A 26,983-nucleotide genomic window follows, 5' to 3' on the forward strand; every position below is an offset into this window, starting at 1 on the left:
AGAATTTAGTGAGAAGAGTGACATTGTCTTACATTTTTGCAAATCTTTTAAACGTCTGGCTTACTAGAAGACAGGTAAATCCTCACATCTACTTCTGCATTCAATATGTCGTGATATGTCTTGGTTGAAATAAATGAAGAAAATCCACATTCACAGTTATGTAATTGGAAAGGGAGGGATATTTAATGGACTTGCATATAATTATGGATGTTCTACTTTGATAACATGCCAAAACTTGACAAGTAGTAGTTTCTTAAAGGTTAGCTGTGATGTGGAATCTGAAACCACATCTCTTACTCTTTTCCATCTGTCCTGCACTTTGAATGGACATTTTGTCCATGTGTGATTCCATAACCACTATTCTGGGAAACACTGGTTCACTGAGTTATACAGATTTTCCAAATTTTGACCCATTTCGTTATCATGTAAAAGAAGAATCACATTGGTTAATACCATCACTGATCTCATCAGAAGTTACTAGGTACTGGGAATTGCCAAGCTTACGGTAGAGGATACAAGTCTTCTAACTTGAAAGCTTGAATTTTTTCATTGGCAACTAACATTGTCAAATATTTTCCCTGAGCTTCATTTCATTCATTTTGGGGAAACTATCTGCCAAATACCAAGACCACACAGTCATGATCGGCAATTTTAACTCTTTTTTTAGGTGATCAAAGGTCATTCTTTTAGTAAATTCTTTTTAGAATTTTGTCCAGGATCTGCTCTTCTCACCAGATTTAGCTGTAAAAATCCTTTTCCTTTTACCTACTGAAAGCTGAGGTGTACTTTCTCTAGAGGTGTTCCTGAAAACTCTGAGCTAGTTCTCTCAGGATAGACCCCTCAGACTCTCTTGGGGAGGGTGTGGGACAACCAACACGAGTGCTGTGTATGAGTGGCTCCTGAGGCAGCCCCAGCTGCAGCAGGGTCGCCGCTCAGAGATGGGGTCACCTCAAGGCAGGGTGGCCCATGTGAGACAGGCGGGGACCTGGGACCCATTACTGCAGTGCTTGCACCTGGACAAATATCTCCTGGAGCAACGGAATATAAAGAAACTATAAAGAACTAAAGATAACTGCACACGTGCACGGTTGGGGCAAATTATGAATAAGATACAAAAAGGCCAAAACCCAGCTGCCACTTCTCAGGTGCCAGGAGCAAAAGCAGGGTACTGCGCGTGAGCCCTGCACACAGCGCCACCAAGAGGATGGGCAGACCACCTAAGCCACTCTGGCCCGACCCACCGATCTGCGCCTGCGCTCACCCCGTTTAAGGGACCAGCTCTCCCCCACTGAGGGAGCGAGCAAGGGTACCTGTTACTTGTTTTCACTCCCTCGTGCTGCAGCACGAGTCCCAATAAAGCCTTGCCTGAATTTCTTGTCTGGCCTCTCATCAATTTCTATTGATTAAAGAGTCTGAGGACCCAAGTCAGTAACATACCTGCTCTCCCCACCACCCTGCTCTCCTGCCCAGAGACCCCGGCACCTAGGAGCCTGGGGTGTTCTCCCAAGTGTCTCCCCAGCCTCGGATGAACTCCCGTGTTCCTATGGTGCTCCTCCACCACACACACCTCTTTTGGCAAAAGAGAAGGAAAACAAGAGCTGCTGGTTAGGGATAAAACTGAAGTCCCCTCTTGACCCCGCCCCCAAATGAACTCTGCTAAGGAAGCCTTGCTCATTCTGTTCCCAGAGCAGAGGGGGATCCAAGTTCTAGTTCAGTGCACCAAGGGGTGCCCTAGTGGATCCTTGTATTCTTCTACTCGTCCTTTTTTTTTCCTTTTTTTTGCGGTACGCGGGCCTCTCACTGTTGTGGCCTCTCCCGTTGCGGAGCACAGGCTCCGGGAAGCGCAGGCTCAGCAGCCATGGCTCACGGGCCATGTGGGATATTCCCGTACCAGGGCACGAACCCGCGTCCCCTGAATCGGCAGGCGGACTCTCAACCACTGCGCCACCAGGGAAGCCCCTACTCGTCCTTTTTAGAGAGATGAGGGAAGATAAGGAGAGTATGATAAAACTGAGTGAGTGTGTTATAAATCCAAAAGCTTTAAAAATCATTGCCTCGAACCAAATTAAAATTATATTTAAATGCAGAAGTGCTGTGTCTCCTTTCTCAGCCAGCCTAACCCTAGCCCTAACCCATCTAACCAGAAAGAAGACATGAGCTGGAAAACATAGCAGTTGGCCCTGTAGCCCCAGCCTCTAATTTGAAATAGAATACCCTATTATTCATACAGGACTGTGCCACAAACACTCCTTAAACCATATCTTTATATTCCCCAAAAGAGATCACTAGAAAACAAACACAGAAACTTGGCAATGTAAATGAAAAGCTTTTTTAATCTTTTTTTTTGCTTATGTCAATTATGAATCCCCACCCATGTGAAACCGTGATGTTGTGTGCATCTCTCTTTACAACTGCAGAGTCTGGCAGGCACCGTGTCCCCTCTGTCGGGCAGGCTGCCCCGCTGAGCGCCATCCACAGACCGCAGGAAAGCAGCAGGATGAAACTGGACTCTCCTGTTATTTTGTTCTTAGGTTTATTAAGTTTTAAATAACATCACTGTGTTTACTCTGGTTAAATCATTCTTTCCAGCATCCCACTTTCTTAAGTTCATACTGAGGGATGTTTAGCTGGGAGTCACAGAAATGTTATACATATTTACTATTTTGGTTTGTTTCTCATCGGTAACCAGGTTAATAATATCCTCCCTCTTAAAAGGACACTTGATGTATAAGTGGTTGCTATTTTGAGTGAAGAGGTTTTCTGTCTTGAATACACAAACAAAATTTCACTAACATAGATCTTTTCTGAGCAGTTCGAATACAGATGGAGATGGAAGTGCCCTATGTCTGTCTTCAATTAGAGAATGTTTTAAGTGAATGGATGTTTCCTTATTTAAAGACTATAGACTAACTTAATGGCTAATGGTGTTGCCACACAAATGTCCCTTTGGATAAAACATAAAACGGAATTGCTTGTAATACATGATTATTTCATACAATGGAGGGATGTGAGAAACTAGATCCAGCTATTCCAGACTGAGGCTCCCCTTAAACTCCACGCACAACAATGATGTGCAGAGCTGGCACACTTCCTCTGTGCAGGTGGCATGGTGTTTCCATGCATGTTCACTGTATGTTTATTTATTTATATATGGTCTCTCCCTCTACAAGGTGAGCAACCCAAGAGTAGTGATGTGTCTACTTCATGCCCAGTATGTCCCACAGTTCTTGCATTCATCCCACAAACATTATCAAGCATCTACAATATGCTATGCAGTTGGCCAGACAACAGAAATACAAGAACCAAAGACAAAGGCCCTGCATTTAGAGAGGTTGCAGGCAAGTGGGAAACACAGATCAATTGATCCAGCACAATTCAACCTAGTGAGAGTGTCAGTGGGAGGTCTGAGGGCTGACTAGGGACTTGTCCCAATGAAGAAGCTGTGGGGTAGGTGGTGATGAGACATGCCCAGGCAATGAGAGAAGCACGTGACAATATGGTACGTCTGAGGAACCACAGTGTTGTGGAGTTAATTCCCCGCTGGCCCAGGCCACCATCATCTCTTCCCTGGACCCCTGCATTACCCTCCCCAATTCTACTCCATCTCCACAATCTCCACGATAGCAGCCGTGCTACTACTCAGATCACTCCCCTGCTCAAAATCCTCTAACATCTCTCATCCAGTCAGAACAAAACCCTGAGGTCCCCACCGTGGCCTTCAATGCCCTGGTTGGCATGACCCCAGCCAGCTCTCCAACCTCATCGTGTTAGGCAGAATTTCAAAGATGCCCCCTCCCAAGATTCCTGTCCCTTGGTGAGTCAGTCAAACACTAATCTAGGTACTGCTGTGAAGGGATTTTGCAGATGTTATTAACATCGCAAGTCAGCTGACATCAAGACAAGGCAATTATCTGAGGGGACCTGACTTGAAGAGGGAGGGGAATTTGACATGAGGGACCCTGTTGCCAGTGTGATGTTATGAGAGGGTCTGTGATGAGGCCCAAGACACCGAACCTCCAGGAGATGGGAGCTGCCCCTGGCAGATGGCCAGGAGATGGAGACCTCAGTCCTACAACTGCAAGGAATTGAATTCTGCCGACGACCTGAATGAGCGTGGAAGCAGATTCTCCCCCAGAGCCTGAGGTGAGAACGCAGCTGCTGACATCTTGAGTGAGACCCTGAGCTGAGAACCCAGTTGAGCCATGAAGGACTTCTGCTCTACAGAAACTGTGAGGTAACAAACAGGTGTTAAGTCACCAAGTTTGTGGTGTGTTACTCAGCAAAAAAACGCTAATACGCTTGTCTATTCCATCCAAGCCCTACTGACTTTTCTTTCTGTTGCTCAAACACATCAAGCCGGCTCCTGCTGCTGTGGCTTGGCACTTACTGTTCCTTTGCTTGGAATAGTCTCCCCAGATATACTCGAAGGCTCACTCCTCACAGCTCTCAGGTCTCTCTCAAACATCGCTTCCTTAACCATCTCATCTAAATGAGCACCATCACCCTCTATCCCCTTTTCTGGCTTCATCTTTTCCCACATTATCTGATATTATATGAAATGTTTATTTGCTCATGGTCTGTCTGTTTCCCAGAATATAATCCTGCAAGAGTGGGGCTTTCTCTGCTTTGTGTACCTTGGTGTCCCCAGTACTTTGCACATAGCAGTTGCTCAGAAACCACTTGCTGAATTAACGAAGAAAAGAACAACTAACGGAAGCACAGGGCTGGGGGAAGCAGCAGGACTGGTGGGGGTTGGGAGAAGAAGAAGAGGCAGAGCCAGATCATAAGGGGCTTGGATGCCACGTAAACACATTTAGACTTTATCTTGAAAGCAGTGGGATTTGTTCAAGGCTCTTAAGCTGGAGAATAACCAGAGATTTGTGTTTTAGAAAAATCCCCCTGCAGCAGTGTGGAAAACAGATTAGTGGGGGGCAAAGCGGAGTCAGGAAGACTAAAGGAGAGGGTACTAAAGGGGTCTGGGTAAGAGATGATGAGGCCTGGATTAGAGCGATAGAGGGAGTGGGGGGATGGTGTACAGACTTGAGAGACTTTTAGAACTGTGAATAGATAGACCTTGGTAAATGGCAGGATTTGGTGGGCGAAAGGGAAGAAAGAGGTAAGGACACTCACTGAATTCTTTCTAAGGGAACTGGGTAGATGGTGCCTAGCACTTGGCAGGGACTCCATACATTTGTTAAGAATGAATTAGCAGGGACTTCCCTGGTGGTGCAGTGGTTAAGAATCCGCCTGCCAACGCAGGGGATATGGGTTCGAGCCCTGGTCCGGGAAGATCCCACATGCCGCGGAGCAACTAAGCCTGTGCGCCACAAATACGGAGCCTGCGTGCCACAACTCCTGAAGCCCACGCGCCTAGAGCCCGTGCTCTGCAACGTGAGAAGCCTGTGCACCGCAATGAAGAGTAGCCCCTGCTTGCCACAACTAGAGAAATCCCGTGAGCAGCAACGAAGACCTAACACAGCCAAAAATAAATTAATTAATTAAAAAAAAAAAAGAATGAATTAGCAAACACCTCTGCCTCGAGCACCATACTGTACTAACTAGACTACCAGGTTCTGAATTAATAGGACTTTACCTCATTACCATCCATGTTCCAGTTAGCAGTCCACATAATTGCTGCCATTTAGCTACTGAATGTCTCAAATAAGTTTTCCTTCCTTCTCAACAGATAAATAAGTTACTTTCAGGAGAGTCTTTCACATCCCTCAGATTATGAACACATAAATCTTTCCCTTAAAGTATGATGAAATATAACATTTAAGGGACCTCTTCACACCAGCAAAAGTAGTTAACTCATGAAGGAAAGCCAGAGAACAGCAAAGCCAAGTAGCTGTGCAGAAGTTAGACAAGAGTGCCCGATTTTGGGCTTCCCTGGTGGCGCAGTGGTTGGGAGTCCGCCTGCCGATGCAGGGGACACGGGTTCGTGCCCCGGTCCGGGAAGATCCCACATGCCGCGGAGCGGCTGGGCCCGTGAGCCATGGCCGCTGAGCCTGCGCGTCCGGAGCCTGTGCTCCGCAACGGGAGAGGCCACAACAGTGAGAGGCCCGCGTACCGCAAAAAAAAAAAAAAAAGAGTGTCCGATTTTATATAACACTTTGGTCTTCTCCATCACCCCCACCTCAGTTGCCACTGCTTGCTTATGTCTTTTCCGCAGGACTGTAAGCTCCCTGAGGTCAGCGGCTACCTCTGTCTTGCTCACCAATGTGAACAAGCACATACAAAAGTATTTGTCACACAGCAGCCAATTAATAAATAAACAAGGACAAAAATGCACAAATGAAAATATAAACCACAATTAATCACCCTTGTATCTATATAATCCAAATAAGGCCTCAGAAAATTCGAAATTTCTACGATGGGACCTCCCTTTGCTAAATCTGGTAGACCAGATATTCTCAAAATTAAATGATAATCAAATTACAGATGTATTTCCAAATACAAGAAAGGGAAAGTCTCAGGAAACACATACAAAACAGATACAGAAACAGAACAAGTCAAGAACACAAAACGTGAACAACAGCAACAAAAAGGTAAGGAGGAAAGCAGGGAGGCTAAGCCCTGGGTTCATACGAGTGAGCAGCTAACCCCAAAGCCCCACATAAACCCACCTGAACCATCAGAACGGGACTACACCACCCACTACAGAAGGAATGTGCTAAACACAACACAACACGAAACAAAAAACAAGCTCTAGCAAAGGGAACCAAGGAGAGCTACTGTCTCCACCACAGATTCCGATGGAAAAAAATAATAATAGTCTCCCCTAAGAATCTGTAACCACAAGTAAGCCTTTGGGATTCATATTTATATGACCTGCTTTGACAGAGAATCCAAAACTGAAAAAAAATTAAAGCGTCTGGGTTGGTGGCACCATTAGCAAGGAAACAATGTAAATCCTTTCTGGAGGAAAACTAGATCTGCAACAGAAAGCTACTCAGGATATCCACAAGTTTGGTTAAATACAAAAATTCCCTTTCAGAAATAACCACATACATGAGAAAACAAGCCCCAATGACTGAAAGTTAGTAGAAATGACAATAGATTGAGATCCCCAAAGACTTCAGATATTGGAATTTCAGATATAAGCTATAAAATAATGATGTACGATAAATTTTTTTAAAAGATGGAATAAAAAAGTGACCTAAGAAGAAACAGGCAGACATAAAAATAATCTACTATAACTTCCAGAAATAAAAAGCTAATTGATCAAAATATCTAGATATAAAGAATTATAAAGATAACCTTCTAAATAACTTAGACATGACTAGAGAAAACATTTATGAATTAAAACAAATATATAAAGAGATTATACAAAACACAGCTCAGAGAGAAAAGGTGAAGAATAATATAAAAGAGACATTGAAGGTAGAATGAGAAGGCTTAATTAACCAGAACTCTAGAAGGAGAGAATTGAGAGAAAGGCAAAAAGCAATAGTCAAAGAAATAATGATGGGAAATCTTCAAAATTAATGAAAGATACTAATTATCAGATTCAGGCATCCCATGAGTCCTAAGCAGTGTAAACAAAAATAAACACATTGTAATGAAACTACAGACCACCAAAAACAAAGAGAAGATCTTAAAAGCAGCAGAAGAGCAAAGAAAGGCTTCCCCGAGATCAATGACAATTAGACTGACAGCAGATTCTCATCAGTCAAAAGGGAAAGTGAGGAGCACAAAATTTCTTGCCCAGCAAACTACCTAGGACAAGGGTGAATAAAGACAATTTGAGACAAATGAAAATCGAAAATACCCTTCAGGAAGCAGGAAAAGGATGCCAGAAGGAAAGCTTAAGATCTAGACTGAATGATGCACGAAGAACTGGTAAACACGTAGGCAACTCTAAACCAGCACTGACAGTGCGAAATAAGACAAATATCTAGTAACAGTATGGTGGTTCTTCAAAAAATTAAAAGTAGAATTACTACATGATCCGGCAATTTGCCTTCTGAACATATACCCCCAAAACCTGAAAGCAAGATTTTGAAGAGATATTTGTGCACACATGTTCGTAGCAGCATTATTCACAGAAGCCAAAAGGTGGAAGTAATCCAAGTGTCCATGAGTAGATAAATGGATAAACAAGGTGTGGTACATACACAATGTGGTATATATACCATGGAATATTATTTGGCCTTAAAAAGGAAGAAAATTTTGACACATGCTACAATATGGAAGAAACTTGAGGACATTATGCTAAGTGAAATAAGCTTGTCACAAAAAGTCAAATAACTGTATGATTTCACTTATGTAAGATATCCAGAGTAGTCAAAATCATAGAGACAGAAAGTATAATGGTGGTTGCCAGGGGCGGGGGAAGAGAGAATGGGGAGTTGTTGTTTAATGGGTGCAGAGTTTCAGGTCTGTCACACAGAGTGAAGTAAGTCACAAAAAGAAAAGGAAATATATTAATGCATATAAGTGGAATCTTGAAAAATGGTACAGATGAACCTATTTGCTGGGCAGGAATAGAGATGCAGACGTAGAGAACAGACATGGGGACACGGTGGGGAAGAGGAGGGTGGGATGAATTAGGAGATTTGGTTTGACAAAAGTACACTACCATGTGTAAAATAGATAGATGGCTAGTGGGAAACTGATGTATAGCACAGGGAGCTCAGCTCGGTGCTCTGTGATGACCTAGATGGGTGGGATGGGAGGGTGGGAGGGAGGTCCAAGAGGGAGGGGTTATATGTATACATATAGCTAATACACTTCATTGTACAGCAGAAACTAACACAACATTGTAAAGCAATTATACTCCAATAAAAATAAATAAAATAGGACTTCCCTGGTGGCTCAGTGCTTAAGAATCCGCCTGCCAATGCAGGGGACACGGGTTCGAGCCCTGGTCCAGGAAGATCCCACATGCCACGGAGCAACTAGGCCCATGCACCACAACTACTGAGCCTGCGCTCTAGAGTCCGCGAGCCACAACTACTGAGCCCATGTGTCACAACTACTGAGCCCATGTGCCACAAGTACTGAAGCCTGCACGCCTAGAGCCTGTGCTCCGCAACAAGAAAAACCACTGCAATGAGAAGCCCATGCAACACAACGAAGAGTAGCCCCTGCTCGCAGCAACTAGAGAAAGCCCGCATGCAGCAACAAAGACCCAACACAGCCAAAAATAAATAAATTTATTTAAATAAATAGATAAATAAAGATGAAAAGAGTTCTGGAGACTGGTTGTGCAACAATGTGAATGTACTTAACATTACTGAACTGTGCACTTAAAAATGGCTAAGATGGTAAATTTTATGGTATGTGTATTTTACCACAATTTAAAAAGACAAACTAAAACACAAGGCAACATTGACGTATGAGCCAAGTGGAAGGTATCCAAAGCTTATGTTCTAAGTCCTGCATTGCTCAGGAAAAAGGAGAGGTATTGTTTCACTCTATTATGTTGTTGAAAGTCACATAAAAGTATTTTTTAAATAACCACTAAGTGAATAGGAATAGAGTATTTTTTAAAAGCCAATTTAAAATAAGGCAATTAAAAAACCCCATAGGTTAGAAAAAATGTACAAACAGGACAGACACACAGAATAAGAGGCAGCTATAAACCCAAATGTATCACCAAACATGGTAACTGTTGACCAGATTAAACTCACAAGACAGATTTTCAGAATGTAGGATATAGTACCTGTAGGATACAGTTAAAGTGGTATTTTGGAGGAAACGTAGAGACTTAAATGCTTACTTTTAGAAAAGACTGAAATTAATTCAGTGTCCAGCTTAAGTTAAGAGAACAGAACATTAAAAAAAGACTAAAGATAAAAAGAGCAGAAATTAAATTTTTAAAAAATGATACAGTAAGGGAGCAACAAATGAAGCCTGGTTCTTCAGAAGCCTAGTAAAATAAACCTCTGACAGATATAATCCAGGGGGAAAATGAGAGAAGGCACAAAACAATAGAGAAATGAAGTGGGAGCATAATCACAGATAACAAGAGAGCACTGTAAGAGAATACTATGAACATCTTATGCCAATAAATTTGAAAGCTTAGGAAAAACAAATTCCTGGAGAAATAATACTAAAATAGACTCAAACAGAAAATCTGAAGAGTCCTATAATGAGTAAAAACTTGAATCAGTTGTTCAATATCTACAGACCTGGATGGTTTTTCTAACCAGGAAGTTCTGCCAAACTTGGGAACTTATTACTTTGAAAATGAGAGACCTGAAAAAAAGGATACTATAAATCTGATATCAAAAGCACACCAGGTCAATAAAAGAAAGCAAAGGTAGCCTAGGCTAATCTCACACATGAATAGATACGAAAAAAATCCTAAACAAAATATTGACAAACCTAATCCAAGATGTACAAAAATACATCATAATCAAATTGGGTTGACTCCAGGAATATAGAGTCAGTTTAACATGAGAAAATCTATTCACCACATTAACATTAAAGGATTAAAGGAGAAAAATCATTTTGGGCTTCTAATTGATGGGGGGATAAGGATTTTAAAAAATATCATCATCTTTTCATGATCTCAGCAGGGAAAAAGCTAACTCTTCACAAAGTAGAAATAAAAAAGGACAAGTGTACCTATGAAAAACCTCATTCTTAATGGTGAAGTATGAGAATCACTGATAAAATCAATCAATCAAACAGAAACAAGACAAGGATGTCCACAATTACTGCTTCTGTGCACCACTGTCCTGGAGGTCCTAGTCAGTGCAGTTAAATAAACAAAAGAAATAAAAGGTATAAGAATTGGAAAAGGGAGAACAAAACTGTCATGATTCACAAATGATGACTGTAGCACACACAGAGAATCTACACGAAGCTGCTCAGTACAGCAGGGTTCCTGGATATGAAAGCACTGTGCAAAAATCTTCAACTTTAAAACTTAACTCAGGTCAGGGACTAGAAGGCTTATGTGCCTGGGATGGACTTCTTGCTTATGGGTGTTCATTCATCACAAATGAACTCATTCCTAGAACATATAACTGAAATGCAGCACAAAAAGACTTAAGATGGGTGTGACCAGCAGGTTGTCTCTCTGTTTACATACATGTACTAGTAGGGCCAAGGAAGACCAAAACTGCAGCCTAGGGGTCTGCTGGTTCACCATTTTTAACCAACCCATGTACCAGGGCACATCAACCATCAGGAAGGGTGAACCCAACGACCAGGAGAAAGTTCGCCCTTCACTGGCAACCTCAGCCTCTTTGCATGTGGATAGGGCCTTGGAACCTAGAGCTGTCAGTCACCCTTTGTTCTCCAGCATGACGCTCAATTAACAACTCAACATCTTGGGGAGATGTGGGGATGGAGCGACGGGGCGAGGAAGAGACAGCAACAGGCTTTAAATCTACTAAGATTTTGCTTCCACCGGACGATATTCCTGACTAGACCACATGTTCTTTTAGGTAAGATTAACACGTGGGAGAGTCTAGCATTCTCATTTTAAATTTTATTAGATGATATCCGGGGTTCGAAGGCCTTGCCTATCTCACCAGCCTCATCTCGTCACCTTGCTCCTTTCATTCCAACAAATCCAAACTATTTGGAATTCCCTGAACCAAGAAGCCTAGAGTCCCCATCGTCTTCCTATTCATTCCCATCTTCTCTGACCACTGTTTCCCCTGCTTTCCTCCCTCCCCAGCACCAACCCACAGAATTAATACATCTCCTCAGCACTTATTTTCTATGCATTATAAAACCTTATTATAATAATTATAATTCAATACGGCATATGTACTCCTGTCTATCTCCCTTACTGGACTATGACCTCACTGAGAATAGGGACCATATTTTATTTTATTCACCTCTATCCCCAGAGCACAGTTGCTCAATCAATGTTGGTTTGAATGAATGAACGAGCATGAATGTGTGTGTGTGTGTGTGTGTGTGTGTGTGTGTGTGCGCGCGCGCGCGCAGAAGATCTAGAATCTAACCCCTCCCATCCACCACACTCCATGGGTTCACCAAGGGAAGAATAACACTGGAGAGAGAGAGAGAGAAATGTTGTTCTTGGACTGATGGGCCTCCACATGAAGGAGATAAGTTAGCCACAGGCCTGTGACTGAGCCATGATGGCCTCACAGAACTCCCTCAGCAATGGAAGGTCACTGCTGTCAGGGCAGCGCCTGGCTCCCCAGCCCCCCTGAGACTAGATGTTTTCAAAGTGGTCTTGAGAGGCTGGCTGCTTCAGCTGAAAATGAATCTCTCTGGATACATTTGAAATGCCAGGGAGGAGGTCAATCAGGGAGATAACCAAGAGGACAGAGAGTGTACTACAGGGACATTTCCAGCTGTTTATGGGAAAATGAAGAAATAGATGGTTAAAACAGGGTTGGCCTGGTGGACAGAGATATGATATCACTTGGAAAAATATGAGCTAGTGTGTAGTTAGATGGACAGTTTCTCTGCTGATACTGGCAATCACATTAAAGTCTCAATAAAGAGTTACTTTCTCACTCGAGGTGGGGGCATATTATGTGCATTGCTTTGAAAATTAAAAAAGGGATGTAGCCTGTCAACACTTAAATCAAGTCTACTTGGATAAAAAAAAAAAAAAAAGCCACCCAAGGGGAAAAAAAGAGAAATCACCCCAAAAAGCCAATTCTGGAATTAATTATAAAATATAATAAAATATGCATATGATTGTGCTTTGGAAAAAGGGATGTAGCTTTTTTCTTGAATTTTTGAATTTTATTTTATTTATTTATTTTTTATACAGCAGGTTCTTATTAGTGATCTATTTTATACATATTAGTGTATACATGTCAATCCCAATCTCCCAATTCATCACACCACCACCTGCCACCTGCCACTTTCCCCCTGTGGTGTCCATACATTTGTTCTCTGCATCTGTATCTCTATTGCTGCCTTGCAAACCGGTTCATCTGTACCATTTTTCTAGATTCCACATATATGTGTTAATATACGATATTTGTTTTTCTCTTTCTGACTTACTGCACTCCGTATGACAGTCTCTAGGTCCATCCACGTCTCTACAAATGACCCAATTTCGTTCCTTTTTATGGCTGAGTAATATTCCACTATATACATGTACCACATCTTCTTTATCCATTCGTCTGTCGATGGGCATGTAGGTTGTTTCCATGACCTGGCTATTGTAAATAGTGCTGCAATGAACATTGGGGTGCATGTGTCTTTTTGAATTATGGTTTTCTCTAGGTATATGCCCAGTAGTGGGATTGCTGGGTCATACAGTAATTCTATATTTAGTTTTGTAAGGAACCGCCATACTGTTCTCCATAGTGGCTGTATCAATTTACATTCCCACCAACAGTGCAAGAGGGTTCCCTTTTCTGGGATGTAGCTTTAAAAACAGAGAACTATAACACTTCTAGATGTGTACTTAAGAGAATATATTTTGTTTCATCACCTTGCAAAGTAAATATGAGATTTACTCTTCCACATCTCAAGACATATTTCTTATTTGTTAAAGGAGGCTCCCTAGCAGTTGACAGGATTAAGGTTGGTGCTTATTTTCTATTCTTCTCCCAGGGTTAACACATGACATGAGGAGTTCCTTTTCGCTAATACAAAGAAGCTGAGGGGTATTCCTTAATGATTAAGCCAACAGATCTGCTTTAGAGCAGATGAGTGGTCTAGCCAGAAGCTCACTGCTCTGTAGTGGGGGAATTCATCTTCCATTTTTGTTGTTTAGACCTAAAAACAATTCACCAGATGGGATCTGGGCAGCCAAGTGTGACCACTTCCCTTGGTCTGATTATTAAACTTCAATTAATGCTTCTAAAATCACATTAGCTTTTTTGACAACCATAATATACTGCTGACTCATTCTGAGGCTGCAGTTACCTAAATCCTGAAATATTTTTTCACATGTGGCTATTAAGCTGAACCCCTTACTTTTACTTTGTTTTTTGGACTCTAGTGCAAGTCTCTGTTTCTCCCCATAGCCCTTCTAGGTAGGTTTGGTCTGTTGTTTCAAAACGCCAAGATCTTTTTTGGATCTTACTTCTGTCACTTTGACATTAGTTATTCCTCCAAGATTCATACCATCCACCAATGTGATCTTTATGTCAGCACCACTGTCTAAAAGATATTTTAAAGTTGGCTAGAAAGGGGCTACGGACACAGCCTACAGCGTGCTTTCTGTACCATCATCTGGCCCGAATCTCTCTCATCCTAAGGAGATCACCGATGATTGACATTTGCATATACACTTTCTCAACATTCCTCTAATCTACCAACAAAGTAACTCCAGGAAGGAAAGTTAATCTAGTCTGACTTGCTTTTGGCAAAGCCCTGCTAATTACTAATGGTTGTCGCTTCCTTCACCAAGTATTCAAAAATCATTGTTCTAATAATCCTTTTTAGAATACTTCCTGAGAAGGATGACAATCATACCATTTTATAGATTCATTTTATCTCCCTAGTTCCGTTTTTGAAATTTAAATACTTATCTATCTGCAATTTTCCTGTCGCTCTTGGTGATGCCAACATTTCTCCAGTGTTGTATGCTGGTTTGATGGTCTCAGCCTCAAGCTCCCTCTGTCTTCTTGGGCCTTGGGGCTTCACCTCATTTGGGGGCATCACAACCTCTTGTCACGGCCTCATCTACTCTCTTCCTTCACCTCTATCCTACCCTTTCCAATCAGAGAAGTCATTTCCATGGCAGAAAAAATGCAAGCCAAACAGCAGCTCAGCAGTTTGGTTTCTCTCACATCCCCCCTCTCTTTGGTTTTATTATTCCAAACATAATTTTTGAAAGCCCTTTTTGTTACCTGTAGCATTTTTCACAATCCCCTGCTCACTCCGCACTCTGGTTCTTTCACAGCCCAGAAGCCACCCTCTGATATGGGCCTCGGCTGCATGGCCCAACCTTTCCTAAGTCTGGGGCCAAGGCCAGAACAGCACAGAGGAAGTGGCGGCACAGACGAGGCATGCCCTGAGGGAAGGGTTACCTAGAAAGCACAGCCTGCAATCATCTGGTCAAGGAGAAAAAGTAACACAGATACCTGGAAAGATGTTAGGGTCAGAGGTCAAGAAAAGCAGAATTGCTTATCAAGCTAGTGGAGTGATACAGAAGGCTAGCTACACTGTGGATGGGAAGTTAGGTCAGCAGCAAAGAGAGAGAACAGGTGCAGGTAAGCTTAAATGGTTCCAAACCCACATCCCCTTCTCCCTGGGCTATGAGTTCCTCAACTGGACAAAAGCCCTGGACTGTCTTTGAATCTCTAGCATAAAGCCTGTCACACAGGTGCTCAACATACTTGTCAATGAATTCATCAGATTGGCCCTGGCTCATCAGACCACACTGGGGGGATCCTGTAAATGGATCGGTCCAGGCTGGAGACAGTTCTTCCTACACATCCTTAAACAAGAGAGCTCCCTGGATGGTCACATACCTGTTCGTCCTTTGAACTGTGGGCAGCATGTTGTTGTCACTTGTCCTGAAATGCGTTTCCCTTTCAGAGCCTCAGACCATGAGATCCTTGGTATTATTTCCCTCAACTTGGGGAATCTTTCCTCCTACAGCCCAGGGTAGACTGTGGATGAGGACACGATTCTCTCCCTGGCTACCAGAGATCCCAAGGCCTGGTTGCTTCTCAGACTCCTGCTTCTCTCACTTCCAATTCCTGCTTCTGTGAGTCAGTTTCTATCTCATCTGAAAATACAGCCATGCCTGATGAATGTGTTCATGACATATTCTAAAAGAATGGCAATTAAACCGCCTCCTCAGGCAGATTCCCTAATCATGTTAAAACAGCACCATTTAAATATCCTACGTATTACACTGTGGTGAGTCTCTACAGGAATCCAAGGCTAATACAAAGTGGTACTGGTTGATGAAGATTTGATGCGGTCATGGGTTAACTTGTGCTCGGCAGAATTCTAGGACAGCATTAAGTTAAAAGCCACTGTTGAAACCTTAACTTGGCGGCAGTCAGTCAAACTGAATAGAGTAACAACAAGAAAAGCCGTATCAAGGCCACTATGTCTCTTGGCAGGCACAGAGGGTCTGGAATCAGTGAATCATCAGGCTTCAGGCTGGCTAAGCCCAAACACAGCACTTTTGATAAAAGCAGATGCTTTGTTTGCCTGGTATCTATCTGCCCCTCCTCCACTCCCACCGGCCCCGTCCACCCTGCCCCCAACCATTCCTCATCCCTTTCTAAAGAGTGTGTTTGTAAAGGTTTCTTCTCAACTAATTCAAAGGCAGAATACAAGTGCTATGGTTTTGAGCGAGCCTCCAAACCTCAGAGCCTCTGCAAGGAAAGATTTCACTCAACCAAACATATATAGGAACATACACCCTAGGCCCCTTTTCCAGGGCAGGCACCTTGGAAAAGCAGCCCTCACCCCTCAGGCACAAGCCTGAATGTCAACCACAGTCGGCCATGTACCTCCTCTTGCCCACAGAGCTGTCAGGGAACATGTAGACCCGTCGGGGAAGGAACTGCGGGCTTAATCACCTTGCTGCTGACACAGGCCCACAGGAAGGGCAGCCCCGGGGACATGTCTGCTTTAATCAGATCAAAAACTTTTTAAAAAAGAATCAAGTAATGAAAAAATGTGCGTTGTTTTATTACATGCTTAAAAGATTAGATATTTTCCTATTGAATTTTGTCTCTCATCTTAAAAAAACCCCACCTTCCTTTGAACACCAACCCCGTGAGGCTCCTGCCTCATTTCTCTGCTCCCCACCAAACGCCCAGCCTCCTCTGCTGGCTCCCCAGAACAGTCTGTGCCACGATTCCTCAGGGCTGGGTCCTAGGGGCCCTTCCCTTTATGCTTTACACAGCTCTCTCCTTTGCTGACAGCATCCATTTCCGGCTTTGATATCATTTCTATGCAGACTCCTAACTTTATAACATTTAGCCCAGACCTCTCTCCACAGCTCCAGGCTCATAATACCAACTGGTATTATGATTAACACCTCCACTCAGACACACACACATCTCAGACTTAGCACACGCAAGACGGACATCTCGATTCTCTGCAATCTACCGTCACCTCCTCCTCCCAGGAAAAAGCCGCCCAACAACCAAACGAAGCCCTGCTCTCTCCAGTCTTCTCTGTCTCCGTAAATGGTCCCACCCCCGCCCCCAGCTACCCGAGCCATACTTGACTGCCCCTCTCCGTCATCTCAGTCCTAACCCTCGGTGTGTCCGGTAGACTCTACCTGCAAAACAGATCTAGAATCCACCCACCTTCATCTCCTCCACTGTCATCCCAGAGCAGACCCCACTGCTTCCCGTACTGCTGCCATCGCCTCCTGCCCTCTCTCCAGCTTCTCTTCCATCAATCACTTCTCCACTGAATCTTCTAAAACTGCATCAGACCATGCTATTCCTTTGCTTAAAACCCTTTAAAGGCTTCCCTTGGCCCTATGGAGAAAATCTAAACTCCTTAGTGAGGTCTAGACCGGTACTGTCCAATAGAAATACAATGTGAAAAACATGTAACTTAAACTTTTCTGGTCGCCAATTGAAAAGAAATAGATGAACTTAATTTTAATAAACTTTTAACCTAATATTTCAAAATTATCAATACATAGTAACATAAATATATGAATGAGGTATTTTACATTCTCTTTTCATATTAAATCTTCAAATGTTCCCTCCCACAGAGAGCCATTCCCTCCTCCCAACCCAAGGAACTCAGGGCTCTCTGATGTGACCTTCCTTGCACCTCCTCATTCTGCAGTTATGTATCTGTTGATGCATTTGTCTGCGTGCCACCTAAACTGGGCAGTCCCTAAGGACAGGGCCCACATCTATTTTCTTCTCCACTGGGTACCTGGTGCCTAGCACAATACCTGGCACTAACTAAGCTCAATAAATATTCATCAAAGAATAAACAGTGAAGACACTGACATTAAGTACTACAATCAGACAATCAGACGAGGGCTGGGCCAGTCCACCAAAGGGAGGCTCTGTTCTGGGTCTGAGCACAATGGTGTGCTAATCTTTCTGTGCACCGATGTTTCTGTGCACCTGTAAGCACAAGCGGTGGCCAAGATGCACTGCTGTAGGGCAGCTCAGAGCAGACCCAGGTAGAGGGATTCCAGCCAGACTCCGTCAACACGTGGGAAACTTTCTCCCCCATTAGCCGCAGGCATGGAACGTGATCTCAGGTTACACACGAGGATTAAGAGCCTCCCAGGAGGAAGGAAGGGCGGAAACCAACATCTGAGCCCCTGCTTCATGCCAGGTCCTGGGCTAGGTGCCCTCACTTGGGATTGTATTTGACCCCCACAAGCCACCCTTTGAGGACGTGGAGATTCAGAAAGGTGAAGGAACTTACATAAGGTCACAAAGCTACCAGTCTGGTTGCTGGAATCAGCATCAAGGTCGCTAGCAGCTTTCTTTGATGTCCGGGGCTAAATCAACGTCCCAGCAAAAGTACCAATGGCCTTCAGGGTCAGGCGTCACACAGCAGAGTTGGCAGGAGAAGAATCAACAGCTCTGATCAGGTGGAAGCTGAGACCTGCTCCACCCAGAGCCCCAGAAGGCGGTGCCAGGCTCAAGAGTGAAAGCCAGAGTGCTGACACTCGGTGGAGCCTTCGTGTTTAGTGACCAGTGAACCCTCAGAGCACTCCTCAGAGGGGATTATTTTCACCCTATTTTATAGTTTAGAGCTTGCCCTAGTTCACACACCTAGTAGTGGATAAACAGGCATCTGAACTGAGACCTCTCAGTTACGTGACTCGTGTTCTCACCTCTTACCTCTTACTATGTTTGCAAGTGATTCTGGAACCGCAGACAGTCCGCTGCATAAAGGCTGGGTCAGCACGGAAGGTTTCTCAGCCTTCTGTAATTTGTCAATAACGGCACAATCCGTAAACAGGAATACCCTCAGCGCTTGTGTTTGGGACCTCCAAGGAGAGAGAGCTTGAAATTCTGTATGCAATCCTGCAGCTAGTCTCTTAGAGACAGACTGGGTGGTGACAGCATTACAAAACTGTGAACAGCAGGGTGGCCACGGCCTGAGGGCTTATCACTCCTGTGGCTCCAGTCCAGGCCCCAGGAAGGAATCTCCTTCCAATCAACGAGAGTAACTACAACTTCTCCAGCTCCCATCTCTGGCCAGGCTGGGATGGCTCTCAAATCCACATGTGATAAGAACATGAGTAGTCTGTAACTGCAGAGCGTCTTCTGTTTACAGTATGCTTTAACCTATACTGAGGGGCCTGATAAACTCACAGTTTCTGACTCTCAGAAGACTGAAAAAACCTGACTTTTCTCAAACAGCATGCAGGAGGCCAGAAAAAAAAGGATTTAAAGCAAGTCAGTTGGGGTGGGGTGTGAGGGGTTGGGGGAAAGAGAAGATATTGAACAGCTCCACTCAACAAGGACAGCTTTGTGTAATTCTCTGACCATTCTCTTGGTTGCGGTTTGCAATCAGTTAAAAAAAAAATGTCCTTTCGTTTTTCCCAGAACAGCTGAGAATGCACAGATCCCAGCCTTTAGGGCTGAAATCATCCCTGCTAGTAGAGGATTTAGGACTACTGTCAGGCAGCTGGTGGACCTGCAGGCATTTCCTATTCTCTGGGCTCCCCCAACCCTGGGCCGGTACAAGATGCCCAGCAGGGCTGAGCTCACCTCTGACCCAGCTGCTCCTGGCCTCAGCACACCAGGGGCCACCGGAGCCTGGACGTGCACCATTCCTCAGAATTCACTAACCCATCCACAACAGCTGCGCTCAAACACCAAGGGGCGTTTCAAAATGTTAGTAAAACTCAACTTGAAAGTTTAAAAATAAAAATTCAATGCACGGGCTCTTACATTCTGGAGACATTCTTGGCAGTTAAGCCACGATTATTCTGCTAACTCAATAAATGTACCTTCTATTAAATAGAATCTATTAGTCTATTAAATAAATTTGTTTCAACTCTAAACCCAACTTTTCCTCTGTGCACAAAAAGCTTCCAATTTGCAGACAGCAGACATGTCCATGTATAATAATGTGCAGATGTTTGTGTGTGGACCTTCACACTGCAGAGCCTTCTGATTACCTGTGAGCTAAAGGGTGATTTATTTGCATGTCTGGGGGAACATCTTGCTTTGCTAAGGAGAGAGCAATAGTTATAGAACTTGGTGGTTCTGAAGAGGAACACATGAAACAATTTTTCAGAAGGGGTCACCAACACAGCCCAGAGTTAGGTCTTTAAAACAGCGTTTAGAGAAGGGTCTGCACAGATCCTGCGCCTTACACTTTTTCTTTAACTTTGAAGAGCTGACACCGTGACCTGGTAGGTTACTTACTGCCTGGGAAAGGATACCGGATTTTAACTTGGGATAATTTTGCAGACTTTCTGGCCCCCATCAGTTAAAACACTTGTGACTAGTCAGTCAGCTCCACTCATGCAAATTCATGAAACACCACATTGTCCAGCCACATGCTCCCTCAGCACAAGGGGCAGAAGGAATTAGGCTCTCAGCAGCTGTTCCCCGGAATGCGTGCCTCCACGTACCCACAAGCAGGAAAAGGACCCACAGTGGACTCCAAGCGCTGAACCTTCAGCTCTCCTGGCAACACAGACCTCTCACAACAGGAACTGGTCCCCTCTCAGCCCAAGGAAGGCCCCAGATTGATATAAAAATTCATCCTTGAAGATAGATGAATCAAAGGGACACCAGCCAAACAATGCTAATGTCAAGAGGAAATCCCGTCGGCAGACCTCTCAGAGAAGCCTTGCTCTGCTTGCAGAACAAAGGCTCCTTCTGTGACATCAAGCAGCATGTTTAAGAGCGCTGGGCTTCTTGCGTTGGCTACCTTTCAAAACCACAAGTACATCCAAGGGCAGCCAAGACAACAACAAAGCCAAGAGATACAGGTCTCAGAACGAGGAGACCAACTCCCCTTCCAGGCCCGCCTTCTGCCTGCTCTTGGCAGCCAAGGCTCTATCCTCCTCAAGGGGGTGTGTCTGAGATGCTGCAGTCAGACCCCAGGGGGCCCGAAGCTTTCCACGCAAGAAGATAGCTCAGAGGATGCCCACGGCAGGGCCAGCCTTCTTGGGAGGCTACAGAGCGCAGCATCTGGGGAAGTCCCTACAGTAGTTTCCGGGTCCTAATCCCAGCTCAGTTACCCACTAGGGTCTAATCTCAGGTGCCTCAATATCCCTGAACCATTTTCTCAACTGTAATGGTGACAACACACTGCTGCTGCTAACGATGAAATCTGCTGTCCCTCTCACAGGTTATGATGTTCAAACAAGGCAATTAATGAACATATCCTTGAAGATATTTTAAAACTATAAAATGTTAAGAGGTAATAATTCATGTGGATATGACGTATGTTTATATGACAGCTTAATAATGCAAAGGTCAAAGGGGAGATTTCCTCTGCTTTGCCTAGGGCCTCCCACAGGTTGGGTATTCAATTGATATTCAATCATAATAAAGGTGACTTTTTAATGACTAACAAGGCAAACATGTTTGTTGGGAAAACAGCGAACTTGCAACTTAGAGTATTTCACAAGACAAGGAGGTGCCGTCTGAAGGGCTTCCCTCTGAGTGTAGGCAGGTCCACATGAAGAGTGGGTGGGGCCCTCCAAGATGGCTCCAACATCATCATGCCAACACCAAATGTGATGGAATGGAAGGCTTGCAGACTTGACATCTGGGCAAGTCACTCCTAGCTGAAGTTAACCCCTGAATGCACTATGAAAAGAAACAAGTAAGGCCAAAAGAGTTTGCCTGAAACAAGCCCCCCCAAAAAAAGAAAAAAAGAAAAAGAAAGAAAAAACCAATAATCTTGGGAATTCCCTGGTGGCACAGTGGTTAAGAATCCGCCTGCCAATGCAGGGGACACAGGTTCGAGTCCTGGTCTGGGAAGATCCCACATGCCATGGAGCAACTAAGCCCGTGTGCCACAACTACTGAGCCCATGTGCCACAACTACTGAAGCCGTCGCGCCTAGAGCCTGTGCTCTGCAACAAGAGAAGCCACCACAATGGGAAGCCCACACACTGCAACGAAGAGTAGCCCCCACTTGCCGCGACTAGAGAAAGCCCGTGCACAGCCACGAAGACCCAACACAGCCAAAAATGAATGAATTTTTAAAAAAATCAATAATGTTGTTAAAGACCTAACTAGTCTGAGGTCCCTAGACTCAGGGATCCAAAACTCTTAACTTTAAAACACATATGGCTCCCAGCTTCCAGTGGTGAGTGAGCTCGGGTGGTGGGTGGTTGGTGTTTTCACAGCTCCACTGGGCTGTCAGAGCTGAGTTAGGAATAGAAATGCTGTTTCTCTCTCACAGTAGTTCTGTCCAGCACCTTAGTCACACTCTCCGCTCTAGAGCCTCAGGTTCTCATTCATATATCTTGTCCCCAGCTTTTCACATTCACAAATGTTACTTGTTGACACTGTGGATTGTTCCAGAGAATAAGTGAGGCAGCTCATAATCTTATTAGGAATACTTAAAAGGATTAAAAAAAAAAAAAGAATATACGGTACTTTGAACTCCTCAAAACTGGGAACACCTCAGGATATTTTTAAAATGTGCCAGGTAAAAAAAACACATTAACAAGACTGCGGAGCAGGGGAAGAGGACTTTATGATCCTTTGACACAGAGCCACTCGCCTTCTCACTCAGCCTCATTTTGAAGGATGTGCATTTGTTACTCTGTACTGACCTTCAACAATAAGATACTTTAAGTTAAGGAAAAAAGATGTGAATTTGGACGAACGTAATTCTGAATCCGAAACAAACGTAAACCAGCGGTGCTTGTTAAATCTTCCACAGCCTGGACTTGAAACTCATGACTTGTGTCCACCTCCGATAAGATCTTTTACTGAGGTCTGATCTATGTCCAAGTCAGTTTTCAAGTTAAAAAGCTTCGAACTGCTGGCAGGGTGACAGCTGGGGCCTTGGGTGTCTATCGAGAACGTCCTCAAGCTAGAAAGAGTGGCTCCATTTCCACCCTCGGCCCCTGGGATTTTCCCCTGGTAAGAGCAGACACCCAGCCTAGACCTTAGAACTTCAGGGAATGAGTTTGTGAACCGTCTCTATGCGGTACGTCATGGATACCTAGCTCAATATAGAGTTTAACTTAATGAATAAAAAGTGGCCACAGGAAGCCAGCTGGTTCTGACCCCACATAGTGCAGCCTGGCATTTGTGCTTAATTTTGGCTAGCCATAAGTTATGGTTCTTTGCTACCTCATAATCTTCCTAAGAGGGAGCAATGATGGCTCTGCTTCTGCATCCCAGAGTGTTAGGTGCCAGTGATGCGACATTAACATTACCGTGCACAGGCATGCACCTCCACGTGCACCTGTCATCAGCAGGCCACCCGGCGAGACTCCACAGAGCAGAACCTTCTGACCCCCAGAACACGCTGGGGAACATTGTGGTTTGATGTCAGAAACTTTGCAGACTCTCCAGTGCTTTCTCCAGAGAATATCTGGGCCTCAACTTATTTTCTTCTTGTAATACTGCAACTACACAACTAAAAATAATTCTGAACTCTTGCCTGCCTAGCTCTTTCCCAACATGTGTACTATTCACCTCTCAATGTGCTACACCCCAGCTGCAGGTCACCGCAGCTTGTTTTGGGTTTTTCAAACATGCCAAACTTGTTCCCACCCCCGGTTCCTTGCACTTGTTCTCCCTAGGCCCAGAGAGCCTTCCACTAGTTCTTTTCCTCAGAGACCTGTCCACCCTATAAAAAAGATACAACCCCAATAAATCTCTAGTGTATCACTCTAGTTCCTCTACATCACTGAGTATAATCTGCAATTGTCTTGTTTATTTACTTGTATTTATTATCTGGGTCCCTCACTACAATGTTAGCTCTGGAAGGACACTGTTTCTGATGTTCCATTGTTATTCTGTTAGTTTACGTATTTCCCCACCCTGTAAGAGGGCAATGATTTGACAGCTAGAATGTCTACTGTGTCAGACCAGCACTTCAGCTAAGATACACAGAGGAAATCAGCAGAATTTTTCTGGTGAAGCAATGGTGCTTATAAAAGCAATGTATTCTAATTAACACAGGTGCTCAATATATAGGCATGGAACAAATAAATGAGCTAGGATCAAAATGGCTTTCCTTGCTACAGGGTAGGACAAAAAGAGAGACACCAGGAGATACAGCAGAAGAAACCATCCCCTGCTTTACCCGATAGCATCACAGGTTGCTGGTCTTCCTCAACAGGAAAAGGGGTGCAGAGTTTCTAAACCAGCTCTAACAAGCAGGGTCACAACCAGGCCCATTATAGATGCAGAGAAGAAGCCTTTACAACAATGAGGCTTATTTACCCAGGTCCCTGGTGGATAGAAGGAGAAATCAATTCTTGTTCTAAAGTATCCTGAAGCTGACCCGATGATATATCCACACACAATTTTATTTCAGCATGTTGACAACTAAATACAGGTATCCCTGCTTTTCGAGAGTTTGCTTTACATCACTTAGCTTTTAGGAAAAGACCTACGTTAGTACCTGATTTCAGTAATCAAAAGAAATCTGCGGAGGATTTTTGCTTTTGTGAAAAAAGGTGAAAAGTGAAAACAGTGTTCAGAGTCTGTTTTCAAGAAGTTGTTACAGATGCAGTGTGTACACAGAGCAGCAGCAAGAGTGGTACCACCAAGCTCCTTCTCTGGAACTACACTCAGCGTCTCAGCATCAAACTGCCCTAGCTTTGAACTGTCTGTGAGCACCTGGGCTTTATCTCCATTTATCTCGTGCATCCTTTAGCAAGATGTGTCCTAAGGTAATTGTTTCTTCATTTCACACCGTTTCAGCTTATGGAGGGTTTCACAGGCATGCTCTGGATAGTGGGGGCCACCTACACAAGGAGAGGCAGCTCCTGATTTATAGACATCCTGGCATCTCTATAGAATTGGATGGACGAGTGCCTTTTGTGAGTTATAGTCATTTTTATAAAGGGGGAAAGTGTCTAATGGGAAGAAAGTGAATGCAGATGAACTGGAGTGAAATCATCTAAATATGTCCTTGAGAAGTGACTGAGGAGCAACAGCTTCTGTTCTGAGGAAATAAGATACACTAGTTCTACACAGTGAGATAGATACACATTTGCGGTGTTTTAAAAGATTTTTGAAGACTCACTTTCAAAAAACCCTATTTCAACCACACAGTTTAATTTCTGTTCTCCGGGCTTTCGCAGCAGTGTTTCCTGGCTTTGTTCACACTGCAGCCTGACCTGGAGGTGCTTCCCCCTCTTCAACACCTGCGGACACCTTCTCTTTACTTTTAAAACACAGATCAAATGTGAAACCTTCCCTGAACTTCAATTTCCCTCCAAGAAGGAATTAAACATTTCCCTCTCCATATTTCCATAGCAACTTACATACACAGGCCTTTCACCTACAGTTGGTTTTCATATTGCAAACTGGATGTAATTAAATACATAGAGAACGTGAATGGCAGTGCCTAGACTGGCTGCAGGTTCTATTACATGATGGTGCTATGGAACTGCTGCTGCTTGTTGCTACAGAAACGTAAGGCTGAATGAATGGCTGGCGGCTCATTTTGTGAACTGGGCTGGAATTTATTTTGCATCTTATTTCACTTGTGTCTCATATCTTTCATTACAATGGGTAATAAAAGTGATAACAGTGTGTATAAGAAGTCCTGGTTAATGATAATATTGTGTAGAGCTAGGAAAATAAAGGCCATGACTTATGCAAAAGTCAAGGGTAATAAATTCTTTGAAAAGATAAAAAAAAAAGAATTGGATGGACGTAGTTCATAATCTGATGTTATGATAAAAAGAAATGCTGTGGTTCCTTTTGAGGGACTTAATGATATAGGAAGTTGGCCTTCAAAATACTCTCAAATACTGGAAGATATTAAGAAATGGTTCTTTTGTTAGTTATTTTTAAATAGATCTTTTTTTTTTTTTTTTTTTTTGCGGTACGCGGGCCTCTCACTGTTGTGGCCTCTCCCGTTGTGGAGTACAGGCTTCGGACGCGCAGGCTCAGCGGCCATGGCTCACGGGCCTAGCCGCTCCACGGCATGTGGGATCTTCCCGGACCGGGGCACGAACCCGTGTCCCCTGCATCGGCAGGCGGACTCTCAACCACTGTGCCACCAGGGAAGCCCTAAATAGATCTTTATTGGAGTATAATTGCTTCACAATACTGTGTTAGTCTCTGTCATACAACAAAGTGAATCAGCCACATGCACACATACATCCCCATATCCCCTTCCCCCCCTGAGCCTTCCTCTCACCCTCCCCATCCCACCTCTCTAGGTCATCGCAAAGCACCAAGCTGATCTCCCTGTGCTATGCTGCTGCTTCCCACTAGCACTTGGTAGTGAATATGTGTCTCTCACTTCACCCCAGCTTCCCCGCCCTGCCCCGCCCTCCTCCATGTCCTCAAGTCCACTCTCTATATCTACATCTTTATTCCTGCCCTGCCACTAGGTTCATCAGTACCATTCTTTTTCTTTTTTTTTTTAGATTCCATATATATGTGTTAGCATACAGTATTTTTCTCTTTCTGACTTACTTCACTCTGTATGACAGACTCTAGGTCCATCCACCTCACTACAGATAACTCAATTTGTTTCTTTTTACGGCTGAGTAATATTCCATTCTATATATGTGCCACATCTTCTTTATCCATTCATTTGTCCATGGGCATTTAGGTTGCTTCCATGACCTAGCTATTGTAAATAGTGCTGCAATGAACATTGGGGTGCATGTGTCTTTTTGAATCATGGTTTTCTCGGGGTATATGCCCAGTAGTGGGATTGCTGGATCATATGGTAGTTCTGTTTTTAGTTTTTTAAGGAACCTCCATACTGTTCTCCATCGTGGTTGTATCAATTTACATTCCCACCAACAGTGCAGGAGGGTTCCCTTTTCACCACACCCTTTCCAGCATTTATTGTTTCTAGATTTTTTGATAATGGCCATTCTGACGGTGTGAGGTAATACCTCACTGCAGTTTCGATTTTCATTTCTCTAATGATTAGTGATGTTGAGCATCTTTTCATGTTACAGTTTTTTATATTGTGGTTATTATGTTTTTTA

General features: G+C 43.8%; 1 protein-coding gene across 1 annotated transcript in view; it reads right to left on the bottom strand.

The window, feature by feature from the left end:
• BCAR3 (BCAR3 adaptor protein, NSP family member) overlaps positions 1–26,983 on the bottom strand; it is a 117,000-nt gene that overhangs the window by 81,614 nt on the left and 8,403 nt on the right. The gene's annotated exons all lie outside the window — the stretch shown is intronic.

This window comes from Delphinus delphis, chromosome 1 (genome assembly GCF_949987515.2).
Source record: "Delphinus delphis chromosome 1, mDelDel1.2, whole genome shotgun sequence".
NCBI classification, from domain to species: domain Eukaryota; kingdom Metazoa; phylum Chordata; class Mammalia; order Artiodactyla; family Delphinidae; genus Delphinus; species Delphinus delphis.